General features: G+C 39.6%; 1 long non-coding RNA gene across 1 annotated transcript; it reads right to left on the minus strand.

The window, feature by feature from the left end:
- Window positions 1–7,240: 7,240 nt before the first annotated feature.
- On the minus strand, window positions 7,241–11,367 carry LOC113011332 (uncharacterized). The gene is made up of 3 exons (XR_003270521.1): window positions 11,341–11,367; window positions 10,225–10,323; window positions 7,241–7,404 (listed from the first exon to the last, which is right to left on the minus strand). It is a non-coding gene; the product is annotated as an uncharacterized LOC113011332 (long non-coding RNA).
- Window positions 11,368–14,426: the final 3,059 nt, after the last annotated feature.

Here is a 14,426-nt window from a genome sequence, read left to right on the forward strand (position 1 = left end):
CTAATTCAGCTTCAGTAGAATAGGGTCAGGTCATAGAATAGGACAGAACAACTATTTTATTGTAACTCCGAATATACACCAGTTATTGAGCATTAGAACTCAATTTAGCTGCATTGATTTGCCATCAGACTAATGCAATATAATGAATCTAAGCATCTACGAAATAAATATGTTCCCACATACACACAGAAATACAGCAATAAAGCCCAGTGGACATCTCTATTCCAGACATTTTGCACTCATACGAAGGGATTTTAAACAGTTTCAGAGATCATTTACATCCTGAATGTTTACAGAACTCTTCAGGAAATCCTGTTTGATTCAAAAAGAGTTTATTCTCACCTGCAGAGACGAGCAGGAGGCAGACAGACAGTAAAGTCCAGCAGAGAGACGCAGACGTTACAGCGGACATTTCACACAGATGTCCAACGATGGTTCGATTGTTTGAGAATGCCAGAGATTAAAAGCTGACAACATGTTATTAATAAAGTGAAAGTAACTGAGTGTTTTACAAGGTGTGCATGTGAGGTGGTGGGGGTTGGTTGAGGGTTGCTCTGACTTGTTTCTGACAGAGGTGGAGTCAGAGTAACTGAAGTGTTTCAGGGTTGAGCCCCAAGGCTTGAACTGTGTGTTTGCTCTGAACGTCAAACTCCTTTCCGGAGACTTGTTTATCAAGACACTCATCATTTCATTTCCATCGCAAATTATATTTGATTTATATCGATTATATCCTTATTAGCACCACACAACCAGCTCTGCTTTTAATGCAGTGTTGCCTGAGGGCCTGACAACAAACAGGAACGAACAAAAACCAGGACGACTCTCACTCGGTACGTTAACGCGAGCTTTTTGTGTCTAATAAACTTCACATTTATGAACATATGACTGAGTTGATCAGTTGTAGTTGCGGATCTTTAGATATAATTACAAATATCCAGCACACATTTCTGACATGTTTCTTTTACGTCTCATACAAAATATATCATAAATCTTATGTACATGAAAATCTGATGGTCAACCACAATGCTTACATTTTTCAACTACAGTATGTAACTAACAAACTGACATTAAAATGTGATTGCATGTGATTTGAAGTTCATGTACCTCCCCTTTTTACCCCACACTGCAACAACAGCAGTGAAGCTCAATGACTCATTTCTTTAAACAGTTCTTAGATTATATTAAATCAGTTTTTTCAAATTTAAAGTAAGAATTGAAAAAAGCATTTAAGATCATTTTTGGGGGGTTTATACATTTTATAAATAATTTAAATCCTGTTACATAAGATAATGTTAAAAGAAACTGAAAGAAACAACACAAAACGTAAGAAACACATTTTATATTAAAGCTGCAGTGGTGAGCGGGTCCTCACACCCTGGTGCACATCTGAGTGTGTGCGGTTTACAAGACATACAGCCCGAGCATATTGTTGAGTCACACGATCATATGATTGTCTTTAGCAGGGGATGCTGATTGGATGCTGTCATTTACCTACTGGGGCGATCGTGGCTCAAGAGTTGGCAGTTCGTCTTGTAATCGGAAGGTTGCTGGTTCGAGCCCCGGCTTGGACAGTCTCGGTCGTTGTGTCCTTGGGCAAGACACTTGACCCGTTGTCTACTGGTGGTGGTCAGAGGGCCCGGTGGCGCCAGTGTCTGGCAGCCTCGCCTCTGTCAGGGTGGCTGTGGCTACAATGTAGCTGCCATCACCAGTGTGTGAATGACTGGATATGTAAAGCACTTTGGGGTCTCTAGGGACTAGTAAAGCGCTATATAAATACAGGCCATTTACCATTTACTGAACACTTCCTGTGTTCACTAGATGGCGGTGAAGATTACGCACTAACTTTATGGCAGGCAATCATGTCTCGTGCTTGGACCCACCCGTTAAAATGTCATCTAAATGCCATGACAATGACCTATTGCTGATTTTCTGCTGCCACCAGGTGACATTTGTGTACATGGACGTCTCCAGACTCAAATTCCCATCAAGCACAAGTTTTAAGTTTGGAACATATTGGATAATTTGCAGTTGAGATATACGATTTTGAGTCTTTTGGCGAATGATTAAAATTAGTGCCATGACATTTCAACAACAAGTCTCTTTTTAAGACTGACTAAATTAGAATTTGGAGAAAACTCACAGTTTTGAACATAAACTGAGTACATCTGCTTCAGGGTATGAGGCTGCTGTATAATGCAAAATGTTCTTTATTTGTTTAAATGATGCTGTCTTTGTGGTATTGTATCAAGAGTCCAGCAGCATGATTTAAAATGCTGTGTTAAATTACATTTCAAACTAGAGAGCCGTGTGTGTGTGTGATGTATGTCGGGGGTTTTTATTGTCTTAAAGCTTTCAGAATCTTTAGATATTGTACATATAAATAGTTAAAGTTAAGCAGTAAACAACACCATGAAATATATTTAAAGTAACTCAAGTGCTAATGTGTCCCCAGTGCACGATACCTTTGGATAATGTTTACATTACTCTGCACCAGAGATGAGTGCGAGGATGTGACATTTATGGGGTTAATGACCTGTGTTGAACTTGAATTCACAGTTTTCATTGTCACAAACTTTGGCTCTATTTCACCTGCTCGGATCACGATTGGTAAATGAAACTAAACGGAAAACTTGAGAGAGCTGGTTTGTTTAGTGAAATCAGTGAGCAAGAGCTGGTCTGACTCTTAGGTGTAAACATATAATATAGCATCCAAATCAATTTCATTCAGCTTATTTCTGTAGCACCAAATCCCAGATTATAGTCGTTAGCTTCTGATATCAGACGAGATCAAGTGAACGCGCCAAACATTCGTATGGAGGAAATTAAAAAAAGCAAACCAGGAGTCAGACAAAAATTCACTTCAATTCGCGGAATTTTAATTATCTGTTTTCCTTTAACAAACCCTCACCTGACGGTTAGCAAAACCAGTTTTATCTGCTCTCTGGAACAGACCCAGGATCAGATCTAGTTCAGCCAGAACTCAATGACCAGTTCACAGAACTGTCTTTCAGAACATACACCAGGTGCACAACAGTGCATTAACTCACCATCAAACTAATACGATATACATTTGAATATACAAATATAAAATATAAAAAAACATCTGCCATGCCACATGCAAAACATTGATATGAGGAAATGAACAAGACAAACCAGGAGTCTGATAAAAGTTCACTGTCATTGGCTGAATTTTATTTGGCTATATTCTCGGAACAAAACCTCACCTGATGGTGAGGGGAGGACGAGGACGTGACATTTATGGGATTAATGATCTCTGCTAAGCTTAAATTCACAGTTTCCAAGCTCTCTTTTCATCTGCTCCGATCGTGATTGCTAAATTAAACTAAACACATGATGTGATTCAGAGCAGTTTGCTTACCATTAGCTTGTTTTAGGACTGTTTTTGTTTGGGTGAAACATCAACATCAATATGTTAGATGTTTAGCCCATTTAGTAGTTGGAGTTTCATCCATTATTTAGGATGCCTGGGTTCAAAAACTTCCAGATACATGTCGACATGTTGCTCAGATGTATTGAGAGACAAACCACACCCTGTCTCTTTTCAGTGTTTAACTAAGATGTCTTATCTTTGGTTTGGTCCCTGATCACAAAAAACAAAAACGTTTGAAAAAGTGAATTTTGGATTTCTTCATGACTCCAGCTGCCCGAGTACAGCTACGTTTACTGACTCACACATCTGACATAGTTAGTGACCATAAATAAAACAGATTGTTGTGAATCAGGACTAAAAAATGTAAAGTATTGAAAAAACGGGTTTTGTGTGTTGTGGTTTCAGTGCTCAGCGTGTCAGTTTACAGAAATGATGTTACTGAAACCAGAAACTACAAAGGGCCTCTGGATGGAATTTCATCAGAAGAGAAGGAACAAAGTAGTTCATGACTATTTTAAACACATTAAAAACTCCAACATGATTTATTACATTGCTCTGTCGTCTCAGGCCCTGCCGTCATCAGGGCAAACTGCAAAACTGATATGAACATAATCAACCCAGATATTTGTTTACATGGCCACTAGAGGACGATGTTTGAGCACTACACACACACTTCATCAGATCATCCATTATTTAATAACATTCAGTTGAACATGAGCATGTTTTTTTTTAATAAATATCAGTGCTTTAATTAACTATTAATAAAAACCAGCTTCACTTAAATATGCCCATATGGAAAAGATATATATAAATCTTATAAAGTTTGTATCTGTCTGGTGTGAAACTTGTATGAAAAGCATACAAGTGAAAACAGATATAAATATATATATAAGATCCCTTGAAAAATTATATAATGAAACTTGTATGTTTTGGATACTTCCTAAAACAATATATGAAAGTAATGAGAAAGTGGCCAGTTTCATGAGTAAATCATATAAGCCTTATATGATTAAGTATATGAAGAAGGCCACATCTGATGCAAGACTTTTTAAAGTTTTTATTATGTCTTTTCCATATGGACAGAGAGGATCCTCTGAGTCGTCCTAATGCAGCGCTGTCTGTAGAGATCCTGCATGGCTGGCAGTTCAGTCCCGGTGATGCGCTGTGCTGATCTCACCACCCTCTGCAGAGCTGTGCGGTCCAAAGCATTACAGCTGCCGTGCCAGGTGGTGATGCAGCCAGTCATACTTTCAATGGTGGATCGATAGAAGTTTGTAAGTATTCTGGGGTTCATGCCGAATCTTCTCAGGCACCGCAGGAAAAAGAGCTGCTGTCTTGCTGCTTTTGTGATCACACCAACATGGTGTGACCAGCTCAGATCCTCGTGGATGTTGATGCCCAGGAATTCACTATATGAAGTAAGCTAAAGCTGATGCAAGTCTCTTATAAGTAGGGATGGGTATCGTTTAGGTTTTATCCGATACCGGTGCCAAACCGGTACTTTTGAAACGGTGCCGGTGCTTAAACGGTGCTGAAACCGGTGCTTAAAGAATGGAGAACACAATTTTGTGTCCAAAAACCTCTCATGTTCAGCTGGTTTTTTGTAAAAAGATAACAATGTTAGCCTTTTCTGCAGCTATGGGGCATATATGGTATCACTCTTGGCTGGAAGCAGTGCTTAAACAATGGAAAAAACACCAACTTTGTCCAAAAACCTGGTCATTTTAGCCTTTTTGGCCAGGGTGAAGGGAGTATCTGCCATCAGACAAGAAGACATGTAGCTATGATGATGTTTGCTAGTTCACCTTACATGCATTAATTTAATAACGTGGTTAGCCTACTCAACGTAAATTACACACGAACAACATTAAGCTACTCACGCAGAGAAGAACAGTTGCTGCTGCATCATCATCCATCATCATTTCTGCTACACTGGCAGGGCTAGGGGCCAGGACTCTCCTCTTCGGGTTTTTGGGGGATGTTGCTAACTCCGGGTCCAATAACAGGCAACCCACCCGCAGCAGATGTGCACAGTGTGAAGTCTCGCAGCAAGCTATCAAATACGGCGCATTTCTGGGCTTTTAAAAAAAACGCTATGCGTCGCCAGGTGTTTCATCGGATTCGAGGTGTTACCTCCTTTGACAGTATCACAGTATCAGCTTAAAGCACTTGTTGCTGCTGAGTTTTCATATTTTGCTGTGAACTACAGCCAGAGTTTGACCGCTTCGACTTGGTCATTTTTAATCTGTAAAAAAAAAAGATGACAAAGGATGAACTGAAGCTCCGCCATCACGTGATGTCACATGCTGCTGTTTCTGATGTCACTTAAAAAAAAAAAAAAAAAAAAAAATCTGTAGCTCTGCTCTAAAAGAACGTACGTACCTGGACCCGCCTACTATCCTCGGAAACGTAAAATGATTGGCTAGAAGTGTATCACAGCTCAGGAACAAAAAGCACCGAAATAAAGCACCGTAATGTGCGCTGCTTTTCGGTCTGGTTACTACCGTTTATGTCATCATGGCACCGGACACCGGTACCCATCCCTACTTATAAGTTTTTCCCATTTCTTTTCCATATGGCTCAGTCAAATCCTGAATTTGGGGTTGCTTTGTAACTCAAAGCAATCATTTAAAGAATTCATCATTCAATAATTGTTTCCAATGAACGAGCTTCTGTATATCACACTTACACATACAGCATTAGCAAGTATTTTCATCATATAAAAACACAAGCTACTCGTCCATCAGAGCTTCATCTTTCAGGCCTCTGCTGTCCTTCCTGTAAGCATCACTTTTTTCTTGCTTTGCATTGTAAACATCATTTAAACTGCTGCTGCGCTGACACACTGCTCTAAACGAACTACCCAAAAACACAAGTTGTTGCAAGTTGTTGACTTCAATAGATTTGCAAACATTAGCTACAAATGAGTGAGAGCAAGGTCAGGAAGTACAGGTAATATATTTCTCAGGATGCCCCTCACTTTAAAAAAAAAAAAAAACTAGCCAGGAAGCTAATTTTAATTAGTTTACTGTAAATTGAAAAATATTTTCTGTTAAAATTCATTAGGAAAATACATATTTATATAAACAATAGAAAAAGTTAAGTTTAGGTTTACAGGGGAAAAGCATGAGCTAACCCATGACCATGACAATGACACAAGGGAACTCTCACATCTTACAAAGTACACACACATCATGTCACGTGAAATGGAATCAAACCCTGCAGGTTGTCATTCATTAAACAAGAAAAAAATCTGCTCCACTGTAACACTGTTAATGTTTTACCACTAGATGGCACCAGACAATATAACCACTAACTTTGTAATCCAAGTTAACATAGTGAAATTGCTTTGTTTCTCTTCCAAGTGTAGTGCTATATTATTATTATTATTATTATTATTATTACTATTTAATATGTCAGCTGCTGCGGGCCGGTTTCAGTGACACTTACAACATCAAGGCGAAGTTCTCCATCTGTAATAAAGTTTTTCTGTGAAGTTTACAGCAACTGGAAAATTTCTGCTGCTGTGGTTTCATGCTTGATTTTTTGTGTGTGCTTGTTTTAATATTTTGTTTGTTTTATATATATAGTCGTTCTTTTGTTGTTTTTAGTGTTATGTTTATGGTTTTCTGCTGTGAAATAAAGCATGCGTCAGTTAGCCACAACCGGAAGAAGTCAAATTTTCCATCTGACATCACAGAAAGAGAACAAGTTTATTAATCCTGCAGAGAAACTAAAGTATATGCAAACATAAACAAGGTGCTTAACTCATATGGTTCATATACAACATAAAAAAAGACATTTAACACTCCACAAGTAAGATCTGAGTTATGACTCATATTCGTTTAAATAAGTGAAAAAATACATAAAACATAAAAATATGTACAACATGTGGATGTTCTCTGATTTGAAGTTCTGAATGGACCAGTTAGAGACCAGCAGCTGGACGTCAGTGGTTGGACTGGTGGACTACTTCAGTGAAGAGTAGACGACGTCTGGCTCTGGTTTAAAGTCTGAACACAAACACGCACAGTTCAAACAACAGGAAACATGATTACAAGATTTGTAGTTCAATCAATCCACCTCTCTGCATCACACGGTTCAGATGTTACTGAGAACGAGACACCTCAGTGCTTCTGTGCCGCCCACACTTGTTTGTGCTTGTTGAACTTCATAAAACTCAAACGAGGAACCCACAAAACTGAAAAACTTGCATCAGCTGCATTCAGGGAAATTAAAATTCGAATATTTCCTGTTTCCAACTTCTCACAGAAGATTTCTCAGACAGACCAACACGTAAAAACACAAACCTTGAATTATCAATCCTCACCACTAGACATGATTCTCGTAAGTAGGAGCATTCCCACATTTTCCACTAGATATTTCTTCTCTTGGTCAATATTTAGCTATTTGTCTTGTCTGACAACCTCCTCTGTCACAGCATCTTTTATTTCACGTCACTGCTGCAAGATGTAGCTACAAGTAGTGAGGCTTCAGACAGTAAAGGTGAACAGTGATGCACAGTTGTGTTGAAGCTGTGAAGCAAGTGTGGGTGTGTAAAATTTGACCCAGTTTGACCCATGTGTAGAGGAAAAAAATAAGCAGCGTAGGAAGACAGGAAGTTACTGGGCTGAAACACATTGTAATTGAATTTATTTGAGTTTGGTTATAATTTGTGTTCTATTATCCTCTCTGTAGGACAGGATAATAGATACGCTTCACATTTAACATAAAACTTATCTGGTTATTGCCTGAGTAGCTGTGCTTGATTCACACTTATAAAAAAATCTTTATCTTATACTGAACTCTCTTCAGCCTCTGTCTTCATTCTCTATTTTATTTGACCTTTAATGAAACATTCAGCTGATTGGCTGTCCTTTACGTGGGTGTGGCTTTTCTGCCTGAGATGAGCATATTAAGGATATCTTTATTTATCTCTATGACAGCATATCGATCTAACAAGTGAGGTAGAATAAGTGAATACTGGGGTGAGTTAGAGACAGGTGATCTGCTGTGGTAACCCTTTAATGGAGAAGAAGAAAAAGAAAAATGATGGACTGTGATTCTACAGCAGTCAGAAGGCACCTTCAGTTCTCACTTCTGACTACACAACACCTGTCTCAGCCTCTGCAGAAATAAACACACAAATTGCTACACTACACTAACAGCACTGATATACTACTGAAATAAATCGGTGGCAGTTTTTATTTATTTTATTTTTGATTATGCAGACATTAACGTATAGCATTTGCACTTAGCAGCAGGTTTTCACAGTTTTCTCCACTTTTTTTCTTTTCTGCTGAGAACAGGAACTGATTGCATAAAACTTGTTTGTATGATGAAATTGCACAACCACAGTCATGGCCTTTCAGTGCAGTCTGACACATTTCACCACAGAGCACCAAGAAAACACGCTCTCACAAAATGAACACTGCCATTGGCTAAACCAGATCTGTCTGTGGTGGTTTCTTCAGCTACAGTTTAGAATCAACAACAGGAAGTAGCTGCTGCGGTTAAACATGCAGGACTTGTTTCACTGCATTAAAGGATAATTGTTGTATTTAGTGTGAACATTCACACTGCTAACAGCTTTTGCATATCAAAACCAGACACATTTTGGCTGCTAATGGATTTATTACCCAGTTATTGCATTGCCAAATGCCCAAACACACCAGATCAAATTTGGCCCAAACAAAACCACCAATACCAAAACTCCTCATTTTCATTTATTTACTTTAGGTGGAGTTGGAGCTACCACACCGTCAAATATGCCTGCAAGAGTCAACTCTGTCCCCTGGTCTCAATTTTGGATTGAGATGGGTTGTGTGTTTTAATGAATGTTTTATTAGCTTTGTTTCTTTACCTTTAACTGATCAAAGGAACTGAAAAATCAATAATCGGTACGACCAAAGTTATTCTCCATTCTCCATTTCGTTGTGTTGTTCTATTCAGGTATGCTTTTACTGCATCCGCAGTGTGAAATGAAGCTGTTGCCAATTGGATGCTTTCCAGATGGTATTGCATGGTGGATCAAAATCCACTTACTTTTCTGTGTTCATAATTCTTTTGGCGGTCACAGGCTAGTGCTGATGTCAAGTCTACATAAATGGAGAGAACGGCATCGGGAAGCGGACCCAGTGCAATTAACCATTTTGATCTTTAAGAATGAGCACACCAGATCGGTCAGGGCCTGGATTAAACATGACTGCCTCTGGTACTGTTGGCTACAGAATGCAGGGGAAAATGTACTATTGTTACCCAAAGACAAAGAGGAACGGGTGAGAGGTAGTGAACGTGGCTGAGTTTGAATACTTGTGCACTACATTGTCAGCATACAGGCTTATTTTATCTTCTGTATTGTCAGTTTTAACTCCTTCAATATCCACATTTTGTCGACTTTGAAGTAGATCTAAGATTGATGGACTCTGATGCTTAATGAATAAACTGCAATATGATATTAGAATGTTATCACACAGTTTATCGGGGGGAAAGTGTGATTTTTAGCTTTTAACCAGCTGTTAGTTTTGTTTAGTCGGCTCTTGACTCTCTCCAGAGACAGGAAGGTAAAAAGACTAATCTGATGACAATAATTAATGGAAAGAATATCAGGACCAATTAAGAATTTTTATGCATGCTTCTGACTTCTGTTCAGTACATGAGATGTGAGGTGAGGAGGAAGAAGAAAACATTTCATTAGCATCCTTGACATTTCTTTGCTAAAGAAACAATGCTAACTGTCTGCTGTCTGTTCTAATGTTAGCATTTAGCTTAAAGCAAAGGACCAGTTGTTGGTTGTAGAAGTGAACTATGATGGAGACAAGACGCAGCTGTACCTCTCATCTTTGAATTGTTTTGCTTCTCTTTGATGATGATTTCTGCATAGCTGGTGTCTTCAGATGTCACTGATGAGTACACTGCAGCTGAATCTCTCACTGCACAATAAAAGACACACAGGACCATCAGCTAATAGGAGAGCTGCTCCCACAGATGTTTTTGCTACTATAGAAAACCTTCAGAGAATACATAACATTTCAGTTATAGATAATAAGAGGTGTATTCCAAATTTAAATGGGTTTTAAAATGTTGCCGCCCATCACAAAAAACTGTGAAGTCTGTTAAAAAACAATCTGTAAACAATATTAAATAAGTTTGTCTAATATGAGGAATTAATTCCTATTTTAAATAAACAGCTCTGTGTTGAAACACCTGCAGCTGAAGTGTTTTCTTTCTATCAGAAACAGGATGCTGGACGACTGCAGAGCTGTTAGCTTCAGCTAACCACAGACCACAAACACAATGAACACAAAGTAACACATAATAATAAAGTTTTAAGACAAAAACTCATATTTTATAGAGATTATTCTTTTCTAGCCTTAAATTGTTGACAAAGAAACAAATCAAATAAAACAACATGTTTGTAAAAGTGTGAATTAATTTAAGTAAAATGTGAAATGCTCGGACATATGCAGAGGGGGGATAGTAAATATACTGGACAAAGGATTTTAAAGATGGTGCTGCCTTGCAGGAGTGTTGGTGTGACAGAAGAGGATGTGACAGACGATAGCAGAGTGATTCCAGATCCAGAGGCAGAGTTTTTCCCTGTCAGTCAAATGTTTATCTCAGCTGTCAAAGCTGGGTGAGAAGCATCCAAGTTTATTTCGTCTGGAGGTTTTTGCCACGTTTTTGCCACTGTTATCTGTTGTTTGCACTATTGAAGCTTTCTTTTCTTTTTTTCTTTCTTCTTTCTGCCTGGCAGTTTTTGCAATTACAATCCATGGTGATGTTTTGAAAATTACAATTCAGACACAGAACTGTTAATTTTATATATGTAAGATGTAACAACTTGAAGATGGCAACTTTTGCATGCAATGTAAGCACAAAACAACGTTAATCATAATACATGTGTAAAGAAACCAACACATGTAAAAAATGTTAAGTCTGAGTCTCACCTTCAGGTTTCCTGTTAACACATCGTCTCACCAGCAGAACCAGTAACACCAGTAGAACCAAAACACAGACTGATCCAGCACATGACAACACAGAGAGAACAGGAGGAGAGAGTGATGTAGGTGGAGGTGTGGTGGTGTCTTCCCCTAAAATAAAGCAAACACAGTCATTAAGTTGTCGTCACATTGTGAATGTTGAAAGCTGCAGAAACACAGACAGGTGAGTGTGTCACCTGTGACAGTGATCCAGCTGGATGGAGACTCTCCATGACCGCTGATGTCACACTTGTAGAGGCCTTCATCAGACCTGGAAACATGCTGGATGGTCATGTGACCTGTAGTCTCATCCCCAATAAAGACACCATCTTTGAAGAAAGCAGCTGGGAGGTTGGAGGGAGTGGTCTTTGTTTTACAGAGCAGAGTGACGTCATCTCCCTCCATCACAGGGAGGACAGGACTCTGCAGGATCACTGATCCACCTCAACACAGAGACAAACTACAGCATTTCATCCATTTACACACAGCTTCATCAACACTAACTCCACACACTCAGCTTACCAGTGACTGTCAGCTTAACCATGTTACTGATGGGACCCTCTCTGGACTCACACCAGTAAACTCCACTGTCCAGTAGGAAAACAGTGATATTACATGAAGAACCAGCACCTTCTCCCCACCCATCTCCAAACTGAGTCGTCTGTGGTTTGCTTGTGTTTCTCCTCAGAGTCCATCCAGCAGAGCTGTCGTCCTCCTCACAGCTCAGAGACACAAAGTCTCTTTTAAAGAACTGAGAGCTGCTGGGACTCACAGTCAGACGAGCTGTGAGGGTTACAATGAAAAACTGATGATCTGTTGTACTTTACAGTGTGAAACATGAACACAATCAGGTCATATCAGTGAGCATTTCTCAGGTTTAAACTGTGACAGAAGAAGGTTACTGACCTTGGTTTGTTGTGCAGCTCAGCAGTGAGATCAGAACTAAAGAGAAATGACACTCAGGTTGATTTGAGGTGAACATAAAGAACAACTCCACACAAACAGCTGACAAACTGAGGAAGAGCCCTCTTTCCAATAACTAAACCCTTTTAACTGAAAAAAAAGAAACTTAGAAACTTAAAAATAGATACAAACTACGTCAACCATCACCCATTACTGCCACTGATGCAACTAAACCACATACCACAACATGTCCAGGTTCAGTTTCATTTCAAGGAAATTTAACCACATTTACTCAGGGCCTTCTTGATGTGCTGTTCTTCTGCTTCTCTGGCCGTTTTGTCAGTGGGGATGGTGTTCGCTCTGTGTTATAGCGTCCTGATGACACCCAGTTTGTGCTCCAGTGCATGATGAGAGTCAAACCTTAAGTACTGATCCATATATGTAGGTTTAATGATCAAAGAATTGAACTCATGCATCAAGACAACCCCTCGGATGGGGGCAGGCGTTAGCAATAGTGATCTGACTCATCTGGTGGCATGGTAGGAACCCCACATTGGTGGAGAAGGAGACACTAAGGGGCCGACCTGAAGGGTCCACTGCCTGATGATTTGTCGACAGCTCAAGCCCCAGAGGTTCAGATTCAGGCAGCTTAGGATACTATGCTCAGGAGCAAGAAGACAGGGCTGCTCAGCAGACAGTGTTGAGGAGTAACAGAATACGAACCAGGCTACGAGTCCGACACAGAACCCGACGTATTAGCCAGAGGTCCCTTTACTACGGTTTAGAGCTGCGGACCTGTTTTATATACATGCGGCGATCACAAGATCACTGCAAAAAGTGCAGCCGTACCTAATGTCAGTCCTACTGTTACTCATTTTATATTAATGTTTAAAAATCTATTTGGTATAAGTATGGCAAGTAGCCTTCAGCAATAGTAATAAATCACACAGCAATAGTACATTCATGTAGCTGTAAAAAGCATGATAATATATTAAGTAATCCAAAGTATTCAGGATACGTTACTCTGATTGACTTACATAACATTGAGTAACATAACGGAATATGTTACAGAATACATTTTGGGGCATGTATTCTGTAATCTGTAGTGGAATACATTTTAAAGTAACCTTCCCAACACTGTCAGCAGAGCATGCAGGTTTGCTGTGTCCAAATTCAGGTGCAGCATGCTTTGACGGCCGCATTTGTAGGCAATTACATCACAGCGATGCGACCAAGGCTATCCAAATTCGAAGACTGCTCCAAATGTGGGGACAAATGCGTCCTCCTTTTCCCTAGATTTGACTGATGGGTGGGGTGTATCCTTTGTGGCCCAACCTATCCCAGAATTCATAGTGCAGCCCAGCCAATTCTAATTTCCAAGCTCGTGTCAGCTTGACACCAGCAATATTTTTTTAATAAAGTTTGGATAACAAAGGTGAATAAAACTGAATAAAACATACCTAAAGCTGACAGACAGCTGCTAGCATATGTCATCCATCCATCCATGCATTAATTTTCTTAACCAGTGTTTCCTCGACTCCTGAGCAAAGATAAAGAGTCAGTTCAGACCTGCAGTTGGTCCTTGTGGTGTTTGAACTTGAATTCAGCCTGATTTGTTTTTCATGTCTTCTCCTCCATCATCAGTTATCAGGAGAGCAGACAGTCAAAGTACAAGAATTCAAACAAACACAGAGATTCTACTTACAGAGCAGACACAGCACAGATGTTTCCTTCATCGTCCTTCTCACTCATTTGAGCTTTTTTTCATTTCTGTCACTGACACCAAGTAAAGCCCGCCCTCTTCCTCTGAGCACCAGCTTTCTATTGGTTCAAAGGCAGTGAGTGGTCAGTGTGTGTGTGTGTGTGTGTTTGGAGACGTCCCCCTCAGTGAGAGAGGCAGATATGTGCTGAAACACAGGAATCAAACCAGGGACGCTGCTGTTATGGAGCTGAACTGGAACCATTCAGACACTGAGGCCCTCTGAATACATTTTAATTACAGCTGTGCAGAGACACACTGATGACTGACTGGAACACTATGATTCACATTTTACATTAACACCATCCTCACACATGTTTATATGTGGCCACTAGAGGGAGATGTTGGGCTTTACATACTAACATGGATACAAGCAGATCAACAACGATGT

The sequence above is a fragment of the Astatotilapia calliptera genome, chromosome 3 (assembly GCF_900246225.1).
Source record: "Astatotilapia calliptera chromosome 3, fAstCal1.2, whole genome shotgun sequence".
Lineage (NCBI taxonomy): Eukaryota > Metazoa > Chordata > Actinopteri > Cichliformes > Cichlidae > Astatotilapia > Astatotilapia calliptera.